Source organism: Mobula birostris, chromosome 7 (assembly GCF_030028105.1).
Source record: "Mobula birostris isolate sMobBir1 chromosome 7, sMobBir1.hap1, whole genome shotgun sequence".
In the NCBI taxonomy this organism is placed as follows: Eukaryota; Metazoa; Chordata; class Chondrichthyes; order Myliobatiformes; family Myliobatidae; genus Mobula; species Mobula birostris.
In genome coordinates this window covers 98291543-98310410 of record NC_092376.1, presented here as the reverse complement: position 1 = coordinate 98310410, position 18868 = coordinate 98291543, and positions in this window count along the sequence as shown.

Here is an 18868-nt window from a genome sequence, read left to right as displayed (position 1 = left end):
GTTCACCAGATTGATTCTTGGGATGGCAGGACTTTCATATGAAGAAAGACTGGAACAACTAGGCTTATACTCGCTGGAATTTAGAAGATTGAGGGGAGATCTTATTGAAACGTATAAAATTCTAAAGGGAATGGACAGGCTAGATGCAGGAAGATTGTTCCTGATGTTGGGAAGTCCAGAACAAGGGGTCACAGTTTAAGGATAAAGGGGAAGCCTTTTAGGACCGAGATGAGGAAAAACTTCTTCACACAGAGAGTGGTGAATCTGTGGAATTCTCTGCCACAGGAAACAGTTGAGGCCAGTTCATTGGCTACATTTAAGAGGGAGTTAGATATGGCCCTTGTAGCTATAGGGATCGGGGGTATGGAGAGAAAGCGGGTACAGGGTTCTGAGTTGGATGATCAGCCATGATCATACTGAATGGCGGTGCAGGCTCGAAGGGCCGAATGGCCTACTCCTGCACCTACTCTCTATGTTTCTATGAAACATATAAGATTATTAAGGGATTGGACAGCTAGAGGCAGGAAACATGTTCTCAATGTTGGGGGAGCCCAGAACCAGAGGCCACAGTTTAAGAATAAGGGGTAGACCATTTAGAACGGAGTTGAGGAAAAACTTTTTCACACAGAGAGTTGTGGATCTGTGGAATGCTCTGCCTCAGAAGGCAGTGGAGGCCAATTCTCTGGATTCTTTCAAGAAAGAGTTAGATAGAGCTCTTAAAGATAGTGGAGTCAAGGTATATGGGGATAAGGCAGGAACTGGATACTGATTGTGGATGATCAGCCATGATCACAGTGAATGGTGGTGCTGGCTCAAAGGGCCGAATGGCCTACTCCTGCACCTATTGTCTATTGTCTATTATGGGCCAAGACCCTGCATCAGAACCAAGAGTGTAGATGCAAGATGGTCAGCAGAAAGAGGAAATGAAGAGTGGCAAGAAAGGACTGAGGTGATTGGTAGACTGAGGAGGGATGTGAGTTGACAGGTAGGAGACGTGCGTGGGGATGGAACTGAAATACTGTGGCAGGTGAAGGATAGGTGGACCAGACAAAGAGAGAGAGAGGGAGAGAGAAAGAGAGACAAGCAGACAGAGAGAGAGAGAGAGAGAGAGAGAGAGGGAGAGAGAGAAAGAGACAGGCAGAGCAGGCACATAGAGAGAGAGTGAGAGAAGAATAAACAGCAGATGGTTTGTGTAAGGGGATAGGAGAGTGAAGATAAGAGATAAGGGTGTGGGAATAGAGACAAAAATGGGAGGACAAGAAGGAAAAAAAAGTTCAAGAGAGTTACCTAAAACTGGAAAATTCAATATTGTAAATAATTTATGCATAATCTAAAATAATTTGTGCATAATATAAAATGTTGTTCCTCAAGTTTGCATTGGACTTTATCCTGACAGTAGAGAAAGCCAAGCATGGCCAGGTCAGTGTGGAGGGGAAATGAAGTGGTCTGCAACTGGAAGCTCAGGATAGCCATTACAGATTGAGTGTAGGTGTTCTATGAAATGTTCACTGTCTCTGCACTTGGTCTCAGGCACTAAATACAGTAGACAAGGTTAGAGGAGATGCCTGTGAACCTTTACATCGATGGACTATTTAATTCCAGATATTACTACCATTGAGGGTCATATCTCAAATAAAGAAGTGTCAAAGTACAAGAAGGAGATAAAGAGCTTGACGACAGCCTTTCCCTCAATCTCAATGAGACAAGAGCTGGTCATTGATGTTCGGAGGGAGTGGGGAATGGTGTAACAGTTCAAGTTGCCAGGAGTAAACATCAGAAATAGCCTGTCCTGGTCCAACAGACACAAGTAGACACACAGCCAAGTAAGTTCACTATTTCCTCAGGAGTTAATGAAATTTGACATGTTCCCTTCAACCCTTATCATTTTTTATCCATACACCATAGAAAGCATCCTATCTGAATGAATAATGTCTTGATAAAGAAACTGTTCTGCACATAAGTGAAAGAAACAAATGAGAGTTATGGATGCAACACCGTCCATGGACTCAGTCAACATTTCTTGTTGCTTCAATAAAGCAGCCATGGTTTTCAAGGGATATTGGAATCTTGGTTTGGAAAAAGAGAGATATCTACAATAAATATAGGCAGCATGGAGTAAATGAGGTGTTCGAGGAATATAAAGAATGTAAAAAGAATCTTAAGAAAGAAATTAGAAAAGCTAAAAGAAGATAGGAGGTTACTTTGGCAAGTAAGGTGAAAATAAATCCAAAGGGTTTCTACGGTTAAATTAATAGCAAAAGGATAGTGAGGGATAAAATTGGTCCCTTAGAGAATCAGAGTGAACAGCTATGCGTGGAGCCAAAAGAGATGGGGGAGATTTTAAACAATTTCTTTTCTTCGGTATTCACTAAGGAGAAGGATATTGAATTGTGTAAGGTAAGGGAAACAAGTAGGGTAGTTTTGGAAACTATGATGATTAAAGAAGAGGAAGTATTGACACTTTTAAGGAACACATTACTCACTTAATGGAGAATGGGGAAACTCTTATTTCCAGCACTTAACCCTCCCCGTGGAGAATGGGAACTTATATTATGAGGCACCCTTGCCCTCCTAGTGAAGAAAATGCCGAGCGTTCACGTTTATCTTTTGGACTTAGTTTTCCCATGGAGTTGAGTGAGGAATTCAATTTTTGTTGTAACCATATACCTCCAAAAAAAGGGAAGGGCTTTTGTTTCACTTTGGACCATTGCATACTGGATGTGAGAATTAGAAGCAGAAGTAAACCAATCTGACCTGATTCACAATTCAATAAGATCATGTCTGGTTCAGTCTTGGCCTCAAGTTTCCTCTTTATAATTGATGTTGATTTTCAAAAGTTCCCTCTGCTCTTGCTGACTATAAGTCACTGTCTGGTATGGAGGGGCTACTGCACAGGACTGAAAGAAGCTGCAGAAGGTTGTAAATCTAGTCAGCTCTATCTTGGACACTAGCCTACAAATTACCCAGGACATCTTCAGGGAGCGGTGTCTCAGAAAGACAGCGTCCATTATTAAGGACCTCCAGCATCCAGGGCATGCGCTTTTCTCACTGTTACAATCCGGTAGGAGGTACAGTAACCTGAAGGCACACACCCAGTGATTCAGGAACAGCTTCTTCTCCTCTGCCATCCGATTCCTGAATCGACATTACGCCACTTTTTTTAACATACAGTATTTCTGTTTTTGCACATTTAAAAATATCTATTCAATATATGTAATTGATTTACTTGTTTAATTATTATGTTTTATTTTATTTATTATTATTGTTTTCTCTCTCAGCTAGATTACGTAATGCATTGAACTGCTGCTGCTAAGCTAACGAATTTCACGTCACATGCCAGCGATAATAAACCTGATTCTGATTCTGATAATACAGCAAGAAATATATACTTTGGCCCACTTCTTCCATGCCAAACTCAATGCCTACCTATGCTTGACCTATCTTACTCTAAATCCTTCCCATCTATGGATAATTTTTATGATATATTCTTTCCCTTCATATTGGAAATATACTCAGTTAGCCATAGGATCCTTCTTGACATATACCTTTGCAGAAATATATGAAATAAATGTTTGCCACTGGTGCACTAATTATCTTACCTTTGATCTATTTTCTCAGTACCTGCTACAGAACAGGACTTGATCTTGTGTTGGATCATAGAAACATAGAAACTTAGAAGACCTACAGCACAATACAGACCCTTTGGCCAAAAAAGCTGTGAGAAATATATCCTTACCTTAGAACTATCTAGCCTTATCCATAGCCCATTATTTTTCTAAGCTCCATGTACCTGTCCAGGAGTCTCTTAAAAGACCCTATCGTTTCCGCCTCCACCACTGCAGCCGACAGCCCATTCCACACACTCACCACTCTCTGCATAAAAAACTTACCCTGACATCTCCTCTGTACCTACTTCCAAGCACCTTAAAACTATGCCCTCTCATGCATTTCAGCCCTGGGAAAAAGCCTCTGACTATCCACACGATCAATGCCTCTCATTATCTTGTACACCTCTATCAGGTCACCTCTCATCCTCCGTCACTCCAAGGAGAAAAGGCCGAGTTCACTCACCCTATTCTCATAAGGCATGCTCCCCAATCCAGGCAACATCCTTGTAAATCTCCTCTGCACCCTTTCAAACACACGGTTGATGAAGTCCAATGCACTGTATGCCTTCTTAACCACAGAGTAAACCTGCGTAGCAGCTTTGAGTGTCCTGTGGACTCAGACCCAAAGATCCCTCTGATCCTCCACACTGCCAAGAGTCTTACCATTGATGCTATATTCTGCCATCATATTCAACCTACCAAAATGAACCACCTCACACTTACCTGGGTTGAACTCCATCTGCCACTTCTCAGCCCAGTTTTGCATCCTATCAATGTCCTTCTGTAACCTCTGACAGCCCTCCACACTATCCACAACACCCCCAACCTTTGTGTCATCAGCAAATTTACTAACCCATCCCACCACTTCCTCATCCACGTCATTTATAAAAATCACAAAGAGTAGAGGTCCCAGAACAGATCCCTGAGACACACCACTAGTCACTGACCTCCATGCAGAATACGACCCCTCTACAACCACTCTTTGCCTTCTGTGGGAAAGCCAGTTCTGGATCCACAAAGCAATGTCCCCTTGGATCCCATGCCTCCTTACTTTCTCAATAAGCCTTGCATGGGGTACATTGTCAAATGCCTTGCTGAAATCCATATACACTACATCTACGGCTCTACCTTCATCAACATGTTTAGTCATATCCTCAAAAAATTCAATCAGGTTCATAAGGCATATTGCCTATTCCTAATCATTTTATGCCTCTCCAAATGTTCATAAATCCTGCCTCTCAGGAAACTCTCCATCAACTTACCAACCATTGAAGTAAGACTCACTGGTCTATAATTTCTTGAGCTATCTCTACTCCGTGTCTTGAATAAGGGAACAATATCCGCAACCTTCCAATCCTCCAGAACCTCTCCCATCCTCCATTGATGATGCAAAATCATCACCAGAGGCTCAGCAATCTCCTCCCTTGCTTCCCACAGTAGCCTGGGGTACATCTCGTCTGGTCCCGGTGTCTTATCCAAGTTGATGCTTTCCAAATTCTCCAACACATCCTCTTCCTAATATCTACATGCTCAAGCTTTTCAGTCCACTGCAAATTATCCCTACAATCCCCAAGATCCTTTTCCATATTTAATACTGAAGCAGAGTATTCAATAAGTACCTCTGCTATCTCCTCCGGTTCCATACACGTTTTTTCACTGTCACAGTTGATTGGTTCTATTCTGTCACATCCTATCCTCTTGCTCTTCACATACTTTTAGAATGCCTTGGGGTTTTCCTTAATCCTGCCCGCCAAGGCCTTCTCATGGCCCTTTCTTGTCATGGTCCAGTCCGTGAAGTCCGGATTCCAGTTCCCGGTCTGGTCCATCGTTCCTTATTCCAGGTTTTCTGGTGTTCCCTTTTTCTGTTGGGTGCTCTAATTGAGGCAACTGATTCACATTTTGGGCTGGCTACATAAATAGCTCCTTGGTTCAGCTTCAGTTGCTGGCTGAGTTGCTGGTTCTAGGCTGGGCTGGAGGAGAGGGCTGACCAGTTGTTCTGGGCCGGCAGGCTGGCGGCTGCTGTGAACTGCTGGGGTGTTGTGGGGGACATTCTGTGGCAATATTGACCAATGGCCTGTATAGGTCCGGAACGATATTTGTACGTGGTACCTTGCAAACTCTGATAGGATGGCAAGGAGGGAGACTGATGGTGACAGCAATAGCACGGAGTGTGAGTGGGAAGAGGTGGGGAGAGGGACTAAGAACAAGAAGGTGATGGGTCAGAAGAGAAAGAAATGAGGTGGGTCTAGTGTAGGTGGATCGGAAAATGAGGGAAGAGAGGTTGAGGAGAAGGGCCGGAGGGCAAAATTGCTAAATGTAGTGGTAAGAGTTGAGGGGGAAGGGGGAGTAAAGAAAATTGATCCGCTTAAGCTAACAAAAATCATCAGAGGGCAAGTAGGGGAAGTGAACCATGCGAGAATTTTAGGAGATGGAAACCTGCTGATAGGATGTAAAACTGAAGAGCAGATGGAGAAGGCAATGAAGCTGACTAATGTTGGGAAAGTCAAAGTGTCCAGGGTTGTAAGAGTTGGAGCACAAAGGGTCAATGGTTTCAAGGGGGTAATCTCCAGGGTTCCCCTCAGTGTTAATATGAAAGAGCTAGTGGAGAACTTGAGTGTGAGGAATGGTTCAGTGAAGAGTGTGAAAAGAATGACAGGGGGAGCAGAGAAAAGGGAGACTGAAACCGTTCTGGTAGAATTTGAGGATAAGGTGCTGCCAAAGGAGTTATATTTTGGATTTCTGAGATACAATGTAAGAGAATATATACGAATGAGGTGTTTCAATTGCCAGGAGTTTAGGTATGTGGCCAAAGTGTGCAAAGGAAAGAGAAGATGTGCAAGGTGTGGTGGGGAGCATGAATATGGAAAATGTGGAGAGAGAGTGGGACTAAAGTGCTGTAATTGTGGAGGTAACCATAGTGTAGTGTACTGGGGATGTGAAGTGTTGAAAAAGGAGGTGAAGGTGCAACAGATAAGGGTAAAGGAAAAAGTCTCATATGCTGAGGCAGTCAAGTTGGCAGGACAGAAGAAAATGAATGAGGGAGTATGTAGCAAAGAGCATGCGGCAGCTAAAGAAAGACAAGATAAGAAGAGTGCATGGATAAAGAAGAAAAAATTGCTGACCTTTATAGCAGGAGTGGTAAATGCAACTTATGAGATCAAATCTAAAACTGAAAGGATTCAGATTATTGTGAAAGCTGCAGAGCACCATTTGGGTATGATAGGATTAAAATGGGAAGAAGTAAACGGTGAACTCAGGGTACAGTCAAGTCAAGAGACAGTATGTGTGGGTTGATATTACTAATAATGCTACTTCTTCAATGGAATGCAAGAAGCCTGATTGCTAATGGACAAGATTTCAAGCAGTTTATAGCTAGTAGGAGAGAAAAGTCAGATGTTGTGTGTATCCAGGAGACCTGGTTAAAACCTAATTTGGATTTTGTTTTATATGGTTATGAGGCAGTAAGGCAAGACAGGAGAGAGGGAGAGGAGGAGGAGGACGTGCAACTTACGTGAAGCAAGATATTCCTTATAGAATACAAGGTATAGGAAGTGAACAAGAGTATGTGGTAGTAAAAATATGGGCTGAAAGGAAAGAATTGGTCATTGTGAATTATTATAATCCATGCAAAAGACTAGAGTTAAACAAGCTTGAGGAGATAGAAGGGCAGAATAGTAGTAATGTTGTTTGGTGTAGTGATTTTAATGGACAAAATGTATTACGGGGGACTGACAGAACAGACATTAATGGTCGGGTAATAGAGGAGTTGCTAGGTGAGAAGTATTTAGTGTGCCTAAATGATGGCAGTAGTACTAGAATTGATGTTAATACAGGTAAAGAATCTGTGCTTGATCTTACATTAGTATCAAACTCCATTGCACCAGTGTGTGATTGGTTAGTGTACCAAGAAGGAACTGTAGGGAGTGATCATTACCCAATCTGGTGCAAGATAAATATTTCTGCCTCATTGGTCACAGAGAATACAGGTAGGAAACGGATCCTTGAGAAAGCCAATTGGGAGAATTTTCTGGAAAAAAATGATTGATATCTAAGTCAGGTCAGTGATGGAATGGACATAGAAACACTTGACAGCATATTAAAACAAGGTATAATATCAGCTGCATTAGAATCCATTCCTAAAAGTAAAGGAAGAACAAAGAAGAGAATAATACCATGGTGGGATGATAATTGTAAGGAAGCAGTGAGAAATAGAAATACGGCATTTAAACTGGTTAAAAGAACTCATAACTTCCAACATATGATTCAGTACATACAAGCTCAGGCAGTAGTAAGGAGGACAATAAGATATGCTAAAAGGACGCACTGGAGAAAGTATTGTGATTCAATTGGAAACACAACTCAAGTAGGAGAGGTGTGGGGGATGATAAAAAGGATGGGAGAGGACAGGAGAGAGTGGAGGTACACAGTTCTGGTTGATGGAAATGTGACTGCAATAACAAATAAGGAAAAGGCAGAGTTGTTGGCAAACACTTTTGTTATGGCACATAGTTCCGATAATTTGTCTGAGAAGGGAAGAAGAGGTAGAGAGAATAAAAGCTGAAAATATGGAGGCTTTATGTCAGAAAACTAACCTTGATGGTGTGCAAGATGTCCCTTTCAGCATGAGAGAATTAAGAAAGGTACTAGATAAAACAAGAAAAACTGCGCCAGGTAAAGATGAAGTATGTTATAGTATGATAAAGCACTTGAGTGAAGGAAGTCTGGAGAAACTACTGCTTCTGTATAACAAAGTCTGGGATGAAGGGAGAATACCAGAGAGCTCGAAAGAGGCAATAATTATTCCAATAAGGAAACCTGGGAAAGATGCCTGCAGGCCAGGAAACTACAGGCCAATTGCCTTGACGTCACGTGTATGCAAACTTATGGAACGTATGATAAATGAGAGGTTAGTGTACTTCTTGGAAAATAGAGGTATGGTGGCTACGTATCAAAGCGGGTTCAGAAAAGGAAGGAATACTATGGATCCAGTGTTGTGTCTAGAGGATGAAATAAGAAAAGCTCAAGTAAATAAAGAGACAGTGGTTGCAATTTTTTTTGATGTTGAGAAAGCTTATGATATGTTATCGAAAGAGGGGCTCCTAATCAAGCTACATTTAATGGGAATTGGGGGTGGGCGCGATGTTCAATTGGGTTAAGGACTTTTAAACAGGAGAACTATTCAGGTGAAGATAGGATCAGAGCTATCAAGCCAGAATGTTGTAGAAAACAGGACACCTCAGGGGAGTGTAGTAAGTCCAATTTTGTTCTCCATTTTGATAAATAATATATTCATAAATATTCCAACGGAAGTGGGGAGGTCATTGTTTGCAGATGACGGGACCTTGTGAAAAAGAGGGAGGAATATTGAACATATAGTTATGAAAATGCAAGATGGAATTTATCAAGTTGAAGAGTGGAGGACAAAGTGGGGTCTTAAATTTTCAGTGGAGAAGACAAAAGCCATGTTCTTTACAATGAAAAAGCTGTATGGAAGTAACCTGGAGAGAGTTGAAAGTTTTCGGTTTTTGGGAGTGCACTTTGACTTGAGATTAATATGGAGAGAACATGTTAGATATGTAGTTACTAAATGTAAAAATGTGATAAATGTTATGAGGTGTCTTGCTGGATTGGAATGGGGTGCTGTTTTTGCATCACTGCAGTGTATTTATGTTGCATTAATAAGATGAAGATTAGACTATGGAAGCATTGTATAGAGGTTAGCAGCAAAATCTGTGCTAGCAGAACTGGATATCGTGCAAGCTCAGGCTCTAAGGGTGTGCTTGGCAGCGGTTAGAACTTCCCCAGTGTGTGCACTCCAAGTTGAAGCAAATGAAATGCTATTGGGGCTGCGGCGTAAACAGCTGGAGGCCAATTACTGGATTAATTTAAGGGAGCATGGTGATAGCCATCCTACAAAAAGGGTGTTGCAAACATGCTGGAAGAAGGAGAGGGCACAAAGAAAGTTTTGGCTGGACAGGAGAGCAAACAGCAAAAGATATGGGTGTATATGATAAAGGGTTTTGTTTAAGCATGGTGTGGCCTGTCAGACCTTGCTGGGTATTAGGAAATCCCTCTGTAGATTTGGAATTGCTTAAGATTAAACGCTGTAATAAAATGTCTGATATAGTGAATATCATAGTTATTGGGAATGTAAATATAAAGACATACGGATTTTTACGGATGGATCGAAGGATCCAGAAGCAGGTGCAACAGGGTCTGCAATTATTGTGCCAAGTTATCAAGTGGAAATTAGCAAGAGAACACCTGATTGCTTGAGTGTATATGCAGTTGAAATGTTTGCCATATTGTTAGCACTAGAACAGAGTGAGCAGGTTGATTGTAATAATATTGTGATATGTAACGATTCTGTATCAACCCTTGCAAGCATTAAGGCGGGTACAGCTAGGCTAGACAAGGCAAAAATATCACATTCATGTGGGTTCCAGCACAATTCGGTTATTATGGGAAATGAGACAGCAGATAAGCTGGCAAAAGCAGCAGTCAAAAAAGGATCTATAGAGGTCAATATTAAACTATCAAAATCAGAGGGGAAGAGCATAGTGTGGAGAAGGATAAATCAACAGTGGCAGCAGCATTGGGATAGAGCAATGAAAGGAAAATTCAGAACAGAGTAGATATGAGAAAAAGTCGGGGAGCAAAGCGGAAGGAGCAAGTAATTATAAGTAGACTGAGAATTGGGCACAGCAACCTTAATGGTACTGCGGTCATCATAAATAATCATCCAACAGGTTTTTGCGATCTATGTCAGGAGACTGAAACAGTAGAGCATATCCTTATTTCATGCAGGAAATTTGCACAGGAAAGGCAACAAATGTTACAACAATTACGCAAAATAGGACTGGTAGAGAGCAGTGTTAAAGGTCTATTGGAATGTGGGGAGAGTGATCAGGGGAAGAAATGGTTGTTTAGTTTTTTAAGGGCGACGGGACTGGAAAGACGGCTTTAAAGTGAATGGACAATGAGGGACAATAAATCCTGAAGATGGCAGTAATGCAACAGTGTGGATGCCAACTGCTGTAAAAACTCAAGGAAGAAGAAGAAGAAGCTTCAGTTGCTGGATTTTTGCTGCTCAAACCCCCTGTCTGAATCCCTTCTCTGCCACTTCCTCCTGAAGCCTTGCCCTGCAACCAGTGTCTGAAGCCTTGCCTCGCCTAGAGCCTTGCCACACCTGTAACCCTTGCTTGTAACCTTCGCCTGCACCGCTGTCAAGTTCAACCGCTGGAGCAAGATAAGGAATTCTCTATCGTTGTTTTGAACTGCCTCTGTGTCCACGCCTTCACTAGGTTGGTCCAGCCATTTGACGCTACCTAGTGTTGGGAACTGTCTCTCTACGTTCTGTGTACAAGCCCCGGCCCTACGTCCTGCTCCCTAGGAGGGGTCCTGACTCTGTGTAGAGCCCCGGCCCCAAGTCTCTGCGTTCCTGTCCTCCCACGACCAAGGATCTGTGTTCCTGTCTCCCTCGACCTAGTCAAGGCTTCGTGCTCTCGTCCTGACCATGTGCCTCGTCCTGTGCAAGAGTTCCATATCCTATTCTGTAGCCATGTCTTGTCCTTGCCTAGTTCCGGAGTCTGAGCCTGAGTCAAGACCCAGGTTCTGGGTCATTGTCCAGTCTCTGGCTCAGAGTCCGAACCCACGCCTCGAGGAACCCAAGCCTCGTCCAGTCCTGTAGCCACGTCATGTCCTTGCCTAGTTCTGGGGTCCGGGGTCTGCACCCGAGTCAAGACCCAGGTTCTGGGTCCTTGTTCAGTTTCTGGCTTGGAGTCCAAGCCCAGGTTCCTAGTTCCCAGTTCCTAGTCCTGGTCCTGCTTGCCTAGCCAATGTTCTAGCCCAAGTCTGTGTTCTTGTCCCAGCTCCTAGTCTGCATCCAGTCAGATTCCAGCTGTCTAGTCAAGTCCAGTTCCTAGTACTTCAGTGTCTGTGTCTTGCATTTGGGTCCACCACCAGCGCCCCACCTTATGACACTTCTGGCTCTCCTAATTTTATTCTTGAGCTCCTTCCTGCTAGCCTTATAATCTTCTAGATCTCTATCATTACCTAGTTTTTCTGAACCTTTTGTAAGCTCTTCTTTTCTTCTTGACTGGATTTACAACAGCATTTGTACACCACGGTTCCTATACCCTACCATCCTTTCCCTGTCTCATTGGAACATACCTATGCAGAACTCCACGCAAATATCCTCTGAACATTTGGCACATTTTCTTCCTTACATTTTCCTGAGAACATCTGTCCTCAATCTAAGCTTCCAATTTCCTGCCTGATAGCCTCATAATTCCCCTTACTCCAATTAAACATTTCCCTAACTTGTCTGTTCCTATCCCTCTCCAATGCCATGGTAAAGGAGATAAGATTGTGATCACTATCTCCAAAATGCTCTCCCACTGAGAGACCTGACACCTGAACAGGTTCATTTCCCAATACCAAATCAAGTACAGTCTCTCTTCTTGCAGGCTTATCTACATCTTTTGTATAAAAAACACCTAGCAGAGTTATTGACCCCTTCCTGTTCCTAACTTTCACATACAGAGACTCCGTAGACAACCCCTCCATGACTTCCTCCTTTTCTTCAGCTGTGACACCATCCCTGCTCAACAGTGCCGCAGTCCCATCTCTTTTGCTGCCCTTCCTGTCCTTTCTGAAATATCTAAAGCCTGGCACTTGAAGTAGCCGTTCCTGCCCCTGCTCCATCCAAGTCACGACGAAGAGTCCCAGCCTGAAACAGCGACTGTACTTCTTCCTATAGATGCTGCCTGGCCTGCTGCATTCCACTAGCATTTTGTGTGTGTTGCCTGAATTTCCAGCATCTGCAGATTTCCTCATGTTTGAGCTCTCTACCATCATAGTGTAGGTCTCGGAGAAATTTGAAGCTGAACGTAAAAGAAATGACAGAACGTGGATGGAGTTTGCAGAAATCCCAAGTAAAGAATCTTCGTTTTAGTGGGCATGGTGAAGGGGTGTTACCATAAAACCAATTTATAGCCCTCTGTCTGTTCACTGGTTGTGTTTATTTCATTCACAATATTAGTTTTATGCTCTGATATGTCATAAGTCTGTCTGACCCTGCTCCAGGGTCTAGCACAGATGAGCTCTTTAAGATAATTGGTTTGCTACTCATATAATGGGCCCTGGACTGAGTAAACTACTCTCTCCAAACTGAATTAAAGTGTGATGAACACAAATAAACTCTTTCAGGATTCGCACCATTGATGTAGGTCACTGGATTTGTTTAGTGAGGGCTGGAGATGCTTCAAATAGGAATGCAGAATCTTAGCCTATGTTAAATAAAATAGAAACATAGAAACATAGAAAATAGGTGCAGGAGTAGGCCATTCGGCCCTTCGAGCCTGCACTGCCATTCAGTATGATCATGGCTGATCATCCAACTCAGAACCCTGTACCCGCCTTCCCTCCATACCCGCTGATCCCTTTAGCCACAAGGGCCATATCTAACTCCCTCTTAAATATAGCCAATGAACTGGTCTCAACTGTTTCCCGTGGCAGAGAATTCCACAGATTCACCACTCTCTGTGTGAAGAAGTTTTTCCTAATCTCGGTCCTAAAAGGCTTCCCCTTTATCCTCAAACTATGACACCTCGTTCTGGACTTCCCCAACATCGGGAACAATCTTCCTGCATCTAGTCTGTCCAATCCCTTTAGGATTTTATACGTTTCAATCAGATCCCCCTCAATCTTCTAAATTCCAATGAGTATAAGCCTAGTTCATCCAGTCTTTCATCATATGAAAGTCCTGCCATCCCAGGAATCAATCTGGTGAACCTTCTTTGTACTCTCTCTATGGCAAGGATGCCTTTCCTCAAATTAGGGGACCAAAACTGCACACAATACTCCAGGTGTGATCTCACCAAGGCCCTGTACAACTGCAGTAGTACCTCCCTGCTCCTGTACTCGAATTCTTTTGCTATAAATGCCAGCAAACCATTCGCCTTTTTCACTGCCTGCTGTACCTGCATGCCCACTTTCAATGACTGGTGTATAATGACACCCAGGTCTCGTTGCACCTCCCCTTTTCCTAATCGGCCACCATTCAGATAATAATCTGTTTTCCTGTTTTTGCCACCAAAGTGGATAACTTCACATTTATCCACATTAAATTGCATCTGCCATGAATTTGCCCACTCACCTAACCTATCCAAGTCACCCTGCATCCTTTTAGCATCCTCCTCACAGATAACACTGCCGCCCAGCTTCGTGCCATCCGCAAACTTGGAGATGCTGCATTTAATTCCTCATCCAAGTCATTAATATATATTTTAAACAACTGGGGTCCCAGCACTGAGCCTTGCGGTACCCCACTAGTCACTGCCTGCCATTCTGAAAAGGTCCCGTTTATTCCCACTCTTTGCTTCCTGTCTGCCAACCAATTCTCCACCCACATCAATACCTTACCCCCAATACCGTGTGCTTTAAGTTTGCAAACCAATCTCCTGTGTGGGACCTTGTCAAAAGCCTTTTGAAAATCCAAATATAGAACATCCACTGGTTCTCCCCTATCCACTCTACTAGTTACATCCTCAAAAACTTCTATGAGATTCGTCAGACATGATTTTCCTTTCACAAATCCATGCTGACTTTGTCCGATGATTTCACCGCTTTCCAAATGTGCTTTTATCACATCTTTGATAACTGACTCTAGCAGTATCCCCACCACCGATGTTAGGCTAACCGGTCTATAATTCCCTGGTTTCTCTCTCCCTCCTTTTTTAAAAAGTGGGGTTACATTAGCCACCCTCCAATCCTCAGGAACTAGTCCAGAATCTAAAGAGTTTTGAAAAATTATCACTAATGCATCCACTATTTCTTGGGCTACTTCCTTAAGCACTCTGGGATGCAGACCATCTGGCCCTGGGGATTTATCTGCCTTTATCCCTTCTATTTACCCAACACCACTTCCCTACTAACATGTATTTCGCTCAGTTCCTCCATCTCACTGGACCCTCTGTCCCCTACTATTTCCGGAAGATTATTTATGTCCTCCTTAGTGAAGACAGAACCAAAGTAATTATTCAATTGGTCTGCCATGTCCTTGCTCCCCATAATCAATTCACCTGTTTCTGTCTGTAGGGGACTACATTTGTCTTAACCAATCTTTTTCTTTTTACATATCTATAAAAGCTTTTACAGTCAGTTTTTATGTTGCCTGCCAGTTTTCTCTCATAATCTTTTTTCCCCTTCCTAATTAAGCCCTTTGTCCTCCTCTGCTGAACTCTGAATTTCTCCCAGTCCTCAGGTGAGCCACTTGTTCTGGCTAATTTGTATGCATCTTCTTTGGAATTGATACTATCTGTAATTTCCCTTGTCAGCCACGGGTGCACTACCTTCCTTGATTTATTCTTTTGCTAAACTGGGATGAACAATTGTTGTAGTTCATCCATGAGATCTTTAAATGCTTGCCATTGCATATCCACCGTCAACCCCTTAAGTGTCATTTGCCAGTCTAAGTGATGAACTAGGGAGGGGATTGTGGAGTTACAATTTGTCTCAATGCTCTGAATAAGAGAGATCAAACAGCCAACGTTCATATGTCTAACCACTGCAGCAATGCCTCCGGAAGAGTTAACATGTGTGAACATTAGGCTGGGCTGCAAGACAGTGGAGTAGAGGTGGAATGACCTGCTGATACTCACTATTAGCTTACACCATGCCCATCGGGGTATTTTGGAGGGAGCCAAACCTCTGTAGCTTCTAATGACTTCATTAGAGGAGTAGCAAGATTGGGAGAGAGAGTAATGCCACTTTCAGAAGGTATTTATTCTGTGCCTTGGGAGGTATCATATGGAACAATAAGTGACCCGGAACAAAGAACCTATGACAATGTCTTGCAGAGATCACAATGAAATAAGGGCTCACGTGCCCTCAGTCTGTTATGACACCATTCTGGTGGGTACAGTAATGCTGGAGGATTAACACTTGAGAGAATGTAAACCCCATCATTCAACCAATACAATCCTGAGGGAAAAAAAATTCGTATCAATGTGACTGCAGACTGTTTGACTGCCATTAAAGTATTCACAAGCACTTGTTCTGGCCTATTGTTCAACACTGCTTGCCATTCCTCAGGATATTTCCAAAGGGTCCTGAGCTCTGCCACCTTTACCAGAGGACCTAACCACTTAGATGGTGCCCTGTTTTTGGCCATTCCCATTTCCTGGGGTCTTGTTCAGATCCAGTTTCATGCCTTCCCTGGGAAACCTGATGCATATCCAGGCTCCCCACCCCTTGCGATCCACACCAGGGAACCCAAGGTACCGCAGCCAGGGGAAGATGGGCAACATGGCAGGCACCACTAGAGCAGGAGGAAGACCAGTGGCCTCAGCAATTCATGCCACAAGATCCACCCTGAAACTCCCCAGACAAATTGGTACCGGCGGCCTGGAGCATTACCGGGTGCAAGTCAAATTACCACCTGACACAACCGGTGGTGCCCCATCGAGACGGTGATGCATCTTGCCCTGGTGCTGGAGGGGGATGGGGATGCCCTCCTCGACCTAACACCGGTGGAGCAGCGTGAGTACAGGGCGCTGGAATGATGTTTCGAGCAGATGCCATTGGAGGAAGCAACTCAAGAACTGTGCAGCCTACAGCACTGTGTGGGAGAAAACCTGGAGCCGCTTGCAGCAGATCTCCACCACTGTGCCTTGCATGGCTACCCCAGTTCCCTCCTGCAGCCCAGGACGAGCTTGCCCTCCATGCCTTTGTAAGGGCACTGACACCGGAGTATGTTCACCTGACATTGCTGGCCGAGGTGGAGAGGACAAAAAGAATTTTAACCCCCAAGACATTCCAGCATAGCACTGCATGCCACAAGTCGGGCTTGTGTTACTGAGACAAAAGAAGAGCCCGTGAGATGGACCCGATGAACGCCATGCTGGCCCCACCGCTTACCACAGGGTGATCTCTGCTACCAGTATAACGAGGCAGGTCATGTGGGCCAGGACTGCCCCGCACCAGCGCCACACCACAGCCATCGGGAAATGGCGAGTGGACGGTGCTGCCTGAGACTTTCAGCAGTATCCCTCTGTTGTCGCCTCTCCCAGTGGGACGTTTGGGTGAAGATCAAGACTTATACATGGACTGCGTGGTGGAAGGGATCAGATGTTGTGCATTGGTGGAGACAGGGTCAACCATCACCATTATCTGACCCGGTGTTCTCCCCAACACGGACCAGCCATCCCCACTTGGGTGGACAATGATGGTGGTCTAGACGGCGATTGTGCGGTGATGAGAGGGCAGAGGTGGCTGTGAATCGTATGGTGAACAAAACAGTGGAGCATGAAGTGCGGCTTGCTGACATCCCGGAATCCTGCATCATTGGGCTGGACCTGTGTCCTGCTGGGGGGCCTGTGTGGATGTGTTGGGGGCAACACTCTTCCTTGGTGCTGAGACAGTGGCTCTCCTGCAGGGCAATTCCAGAAAACAGACCTGACGGGCACAGCAACAACTACCACCGGTCTCACAGTGGCCCGTAGCAGTGCAGCATACTCTGCAGAGGCCCAACACAACCGGGGCAAGCGGTGGTGCCTGGGCTTCAGGTGGCAACCGGCGGTGAGGTAGACCTCCCCACCATCGACCAGCAGCTGTGGAACCTGTGCAAGTTGCGTGATCACTTCCACTGGCCTGGGAACAGGGAGAACGTGGAGGTGTTTGTGCACTGTTGCAATGTTTACACATCCCAGAAGAGGCCGGACTGCCAGTCTCGGGCACCAATGCAGCAGTACACGGCGGGGACCCCAGTATGGATCTACTGCCCCTCCCTGAAGTAGGGACTATCCCCCAGCTGGAAAGCCACTGGAAGGGACTGGGAGAGGTGCTCGACCGCATGTCCAATGTGGTATATCGGGTGTGGTTGCCTGAGCGGCAGAAGGCAGTCGTGCTGCCCCAGGACCAGATGGCACCCTATCAGCCCGTGGCTGCCACTGATGCAACGAGGCAGAAGGAAGGAAGTGACATTCCACGTGCCCTGACTATAATCCCAAACGGTGTCTCCCCTGGGGGAGATCCAGAAACCCCCCAGTATTCCAGGTGGGGTCATCAAGCACCACTGAGAATTTTAGACTTTGTTATGGACTCTGGGGTGCCAAGGATGGCTGACCCCTCGGGTGGTGGCTGTGTGACGCTCTGGGGCGGTGTGGTCAATAGTCCGCACCCACATTTCTAATGATCAGTGTTGTTTATTGTTCTTGTATTAAAATGCATTTGTGGGATTATGGTGGGAAGATCAAGTTAATTTGTTGTTATATTTTAGCTTTGGTCATACAATTATTTGCTGTATTGTGGATCACGCTAACTGCAGCCAGGGTGTGTAATAATTACCTCCCCTGTCTGTATGTGACTGAGTGGTCTCTCTCCCTGGGTCATAGCACACAGTCTGTTTTTGTGTTTATCACAATAAAAACTGTTGTTTAACAAGCTAACTTGTCTCTCAGCATGGACCAAATGCTTGCCACAACATGTTTATGAAAATCCATTGTGAATATTTATACAATATTTTGATCCTCGTGTATCAAAACATCATCAGGAACTTTACACATGAGGAGGGAACTGACTAAAGTAGTGCAGAGAAATCAGAACCCTTCCATCTTTTGGACGTATTCTGGAGTGGCAGTGTTTGAGGGGTAGGAGCCATGGTTAAGTAGAACTGCAGAGGCTTTGATTCAGAAGGCTGAAATTTCTGAAATGTGCTGGTCTTCCAAGGCAATGAGGTGTGAGTAAGGAAATGCTGTGGAGTAGCACATTCCACAATCCAGGAGTGGATGCTGATGGATGCAATTAAGTTTTGTACAGCCAATGAGGGAAAGGACCACAGTCTAGCAACATCGTGCGACTTGACACCTCGAGACTGGGTCTGGCTTAGACGCCCCTCAAACTCTTCAAGCTTGTATCATCTTCGGAGGGCATATGAATGGTAACAGTATTCTGTACACAAAATGGGTGGACATAAAGGTACAGAACATAAAACTGAATATATTGACTAAATATGTAGAGTCAACTCAAATCAGATTTATTGTCACTGCACAGATGCAGTGATTCGCTGAACAAGCAGCATAACAGGTACACTTATGAAAACGTACAGTTTATAAGTTTAACATAAAGTACACAGGACAATGAAGAAGAAAAAGACTGTAAAACAAAGTGTCATTGTATTACTGAGGAGATGGTGCTTCGGAAGCTGAATGTCTGCAGATGGATAGGGCTCCTGGATATGAAGATAGGTGGACAGGCAG